Source organism: Paramormyrops kingsleyae, chromosome 1 (genome assembly GCF_048594095.1).
Source record: "Paramormyrops kingsleyae isolate MSU_618 chromosome 1, PKINGS_0.4, whole genome shotgun sequence".
NCBI classification, from domain to species: domain Eukaryota; kingdom Metazoa; phylum Chordata; class Actinopteri; order Osteoglossiformes; family Mormyridae; genus Paramormyrops; species Paramormyrops kingsleyae.
This window is the reverse complement of record NC_132797.1, coordinates 4698029-4702530: the sequence shown is the minus strand read 5'-3', so window position 1 is coordinate 4702530 and position 4502 is coordinate 4698029. Positions and strand designations below refer to the sequence as shown.

Here is a 4502-nt window from a genome sequence, read left to right as displayed (position 1 = left end):
CGCACTATTGCGATTATATGAGGTTTTCTTTATTCTCTCCACCCGGAATTAGATTGTGATGCCGGTGACTTGAAATTACAGCCCTACAGCGCGGTGAGCTGACGTAAGCGCCACACTGGAGAAGATGGCTTTCGCAAACTACCTGATCATGCACTGTCTGTGGAAGGGCGAGCCACTGAGCAAATTCCCCGCCCACCCTGCAGCACCAGCCAGTGAAATACAGCTTAACCCCCTGCCTATGCATTTTAAATTAGCTTTCATCTTAAAGCACATCTTTTTCCAGACACTCGTTCCTAGCTTAAAATTTATCTAATAGAACATATTTCACTGAAGTAGGGAGCCTGCTGGGTTGTGAACCCACAACCTTTCTCCCACCCGCCCGCTTAACCAGGCTGTCTGCTGTGTCTGTGCTGAGGGTCAGTGTCCTAACCACCCCCCCCACCGCCTCTGTGACATCATTCCAGTGTGTGCTCCCATCCAGAACGACTGCACCGAGTTAGCAGTGAAACTACAATCTTTTCCTTCGGCTGTATTTATGATTCTCCTTTTTCTGGGAACTCAGCAGTTATTTGATCAGCATTAACACGGCTCTGTTTACAGATTTTTTTTTTTTTTTTGACTGTTTTAATTTCACTTGTTGCTGTTGCCCGAGGGAATCAGCAGGAACAGAATGTCTGTACCAAGTGGACAGAACCAGCCAAGGAACACAGAGAAATCATTTATTAAATCTGCCTCAGCGCCCCCTGGAAAATGGTCCATACTACATTTTCCATCCTCATCCTCTGAATGGCCTCTGAGTGATTTTGGCCTCTAATCAAAGCCCCGGTTTCCTCCTGTTTGTATCTGTAAATATTTGTTTTATCTCTTCTGCGCTTATTGGGACCTGCTTTCTATTCTTTTTGGTTCTCTGGCTTGACCCAAGGAGACGTTCATTTACTTTTGATTTCCAGCAAAAGTTCAGAAATGTTTCACTCTCTGCTTGTTCTCCATTTGTCTGGATGTTTTTACCCCTTTCAAGAGAGGAAAAATATTGTTAATGGCCCTGTCCTGCCGCCCAAGGGGGCTGTAACTTTTGTGAGTGTTTGGAGCAGTGCTGCCGGCAGATGAAAGAGGAAAGAGATGATTGCTTGTAGTGCTTCTGCGTTTTTTCCCCCTCACACACAAAACACTGATGCAATATAAAGAAAGTTAAAATTTAACCAGCTGAGGAACTGAACTAATACTCAGGCATTTAAGTTGGGGAAAAACATCACCTAGCAATGCCCATGTGCATTGTTTCAGAAGAGGAATGTTCCGTATCTACTGGGCCGAGTTGTGGAATGATCTAACATTTTCAGACTAGCTCCTGGATTAATTATAATCTGCTAGTGAACTTGTGATTCTTTTTATTTGGGGCAAAAAGGTTTTTTGGCACTGCTCAAAATGTTTGCATTACCTTTCTATCTAGGAGACACTTTTGTGCAGAGAAGCAAACACACTTGAAAATGTTCAACGTTCTTAACTCAAGGGGATTTGTTTTATACATGCAGCCACACTAATGCAATTAGGCACCTTTTTTGTTGTGTGTTATGGAGACGACCCAGATGGGACTCGAACCCACAATTCCCAGCTCCGGAGGCTGATGCCTTATCCATTAGGCCACTGGGTCACACATGGGGTTTTTTTCCGTATAATTCTAACACACCTGAATTAATTATTCAGCTGCCTAGCTAACAATGCTGTAGCAAGGTAGTAGCAGGACTTGAAAAACATCTGGACTCTAACTCTTAAAATACAGTTTTGGAGACGTTTGTTTGGACGTTTGTAGGGAGCAGACTAACACCTTCTGCTGGCAGTTCTGAGCACGCCAAAGATGCTGGAGGTTCTGAGCACGCCAAAGATGCTGGAGGTTCTGAGCACGCCAAAGATGCTGGAGGTTCTGAGCACGCCAAAGATGCTGGAGGTTCTGAGCACGGCAAAGATGCTGGAGGTTCTGAGCACGCCAAAGATGCTGGAGGTTCTGAGCACGCCAAAGATGCTGGAGGTTCTGAGTACGCCAAAGAGGGTGTGAATCTCACCTCGTTTAAAAGCTTGAATTTGCCTGCAGAGTCGGGCCACTGCCACCGCTACTATATGGAGCATAACTGTGTAACGTGGGCTGAGCTCCTAGATAAATCCATAATGCGCATGACCTTGTCGATGGCTTTGGGACACTCCTGCGGCTCTGGTCCGGGCCGGCCCAACCTCCGCAAGTCGCCGTCTGCAGGGATCAGGTGGGCTGGGCGGCCCGTCTGTAGACAGGCGGGGGCCTCATTATCTTCTCTTCAATGACTCGTGTTCCAGGCTGGTAATTGCGGGGGCTCCCAGTAAAGCATGTGCCGCTTCCTGGCTAAGTGCGGCGGCTCTGGTGGGGGAGGGGGGTCTCTTTGAAAGGGTCTCTGTCACCAGCTCGTGCCTTGGGATAAACATTAGGCAATAGAAATGAGTGGATTTGGTACGTAAGGTAGCCAGAGTTTCAAGACAAGCCTGGGCTGTTTAATCAATGCAGTGGGGGGGGGGGGGGGGGGTATGGAAAATTCTTCCGTCTGACATTGCCAATATGGGGGGCTGCTGCTTCCTGTTCCCAAATTCGACATGGCGGGAAAGCCCATGGATCAGCCGTCCATGTCCTCGGGGACTCTGTCTGTTTTACTGCCCAGTAATGAAGTGGCCAGCGAGTGCCTGTGTTAGTTAAGTACCAAAAATGCAGCCAGAGATCGTGTCCCAGTTGTGTTGAGTAATGCTGCTGAGTTGTGAGTGTGGGTTCAGAATCGGGGTACTGACACCCCCCAACGGACTGCAACGTTGCTGGCATGAAGCACTTCATTCCCGAGTCCCTAACCCCCTCGCCGCCTCAATGGAAGGAGTATTTCTTCGAGACCTCCAACCTTAGCTCTCCACACACCCATCCATCCATCCACCCACCCATTCTGTCTGGCCCGAGACTGGCTCTTTAGAGAAGTGTTTTCATCTGCTGGCCAGGCCGCGTCACGGGACTCGGCCCAGCCGGAGCGCGATAGACAAAGGGAGGAAGCCCGGCGAGGAAGCCTGGGAACTCCCCTTAAAGCCTGGCTGAGGACAGGGTCCTTACTGGGCCGCTCCTTCCCGTCAGCTACCTGCTCCAACACTCTTTTTGTTTCTGGCCCAACGTGACGGTCGGTTCAGATGCTGAGCCGTACGGGATTAGCCTGCGGCTAACAGTCGCAGCTCTTCTCCTTCGGCTCCATAGCCTCGTCTCTAAGGTCGGCCATCGTGCCCCAGCAGGTAGTTCTGCTTCCTGTCGGACTCTCCAAAGCCGGTCCTGCCGGGAAAGCAGTTTCTCGAGAGCGGTGTTTCCGCTTGTCTGGCCCATTCAGCCCTGGCTGGGGGCTTAGCGGGAATCGGAAGCTGCTAGCCAGCCGCTACCGCCGAGGAAGTGATAAGATCGTCTAACAATAAGCAGTTTGGTGAGACGACAGTATTGGCGGGAAGTTGGAGAGGACAAGGAGCAAATAATCACCAGGTTTAATGACAGAATAACGAAGTGTGCAGCTGCTTCATCGATGTCATATTTGATGAAGAATATAATGCTTATTTAAACTGTGTCTGCTTCATCAGATAAACTACATATCATATAAACAAATCAGTTACTCTTAAGTATTTTTACATTGTTTCCTAAACAAGCAGGCCCCCTTTAGATGTCACGCCGTATTTCTTACGACACACCGAGGCAAGTCAACGGACTTCGCCGCGCCATCAAACCGCAACTGCAAACGGGTCAGATTTGACGCTGTGCCATTAGGCCAACTTATGGAGCTATCTTGGCGGTGCCAATTCTGGAAGGGCTCGTATTTGCGTGTTGGGGGGGGGGGGGGGGGGGGGCGTGCCGTCAGCTGTGCCGTCAGCTGTGCCACCAGGCCTGTTTTCCTGCATTCCATACCTTCTCCTCACTAAGATCAGCCCACAACTGTTTTCCCTCTTAATTCCCGTACTCACCAAAGGGATAAGGGACGAGTACATAAAAGGAGTGCCTGCACTTTGCAGTGTTTTACAGGGGTGTGGTGCCGCCCTGCTGGCCGGGGGGGTCATTACCAAATAACGCTGTCGTCATGACCGTAAACGAATCAATAGGCTGTAAATGACATGCTGGCTTATTTTACTGCACCCATTGTGCTGCGTGCCCGCCTCACTGCCATTAAGTCTGTCTTCTCAGCGGGGGGACATTTAAACAGATTAACATTTATCTATGCAAACGGTTCAACTGAGACAGAATGCACTGAGCACACTTCCTGTTGTGTTTGCACACTTCCTGTTGTGTATTATATTCAAGATTTGCTGTAAGATGCTCAGTAATCAGTCAGTCGCTACAATAAAAATCTTACTGCATATCCTGCCAGCCACTGGTACTCACAAATCAAACAAAATAAAAATACAAATTTAGGTGCTTCAATAACACAATAAAAACTTTAAGTACAATTATGACAAATACTTAAACACAGTGCAAT

General features: G+C 48.6%; 1 non-coding gene across 1 annotated transcript; it reads right to left on the bottom strand.

The window, feature by feature from the left end:
* Nucleotides 1-1575: 1575 nt before the first annotated feature.
* On the bottom strand, nt 1576-1648 carry trnar-ccg (transfer RNA arginine (anticodon CCG)). The gene has a single exon. It is a non-coding gene; the product is annotated as a tRNA-Arg (tRNA).
* Nucleotides 1649-4502: the final 2854 nt, after the last annotated feature.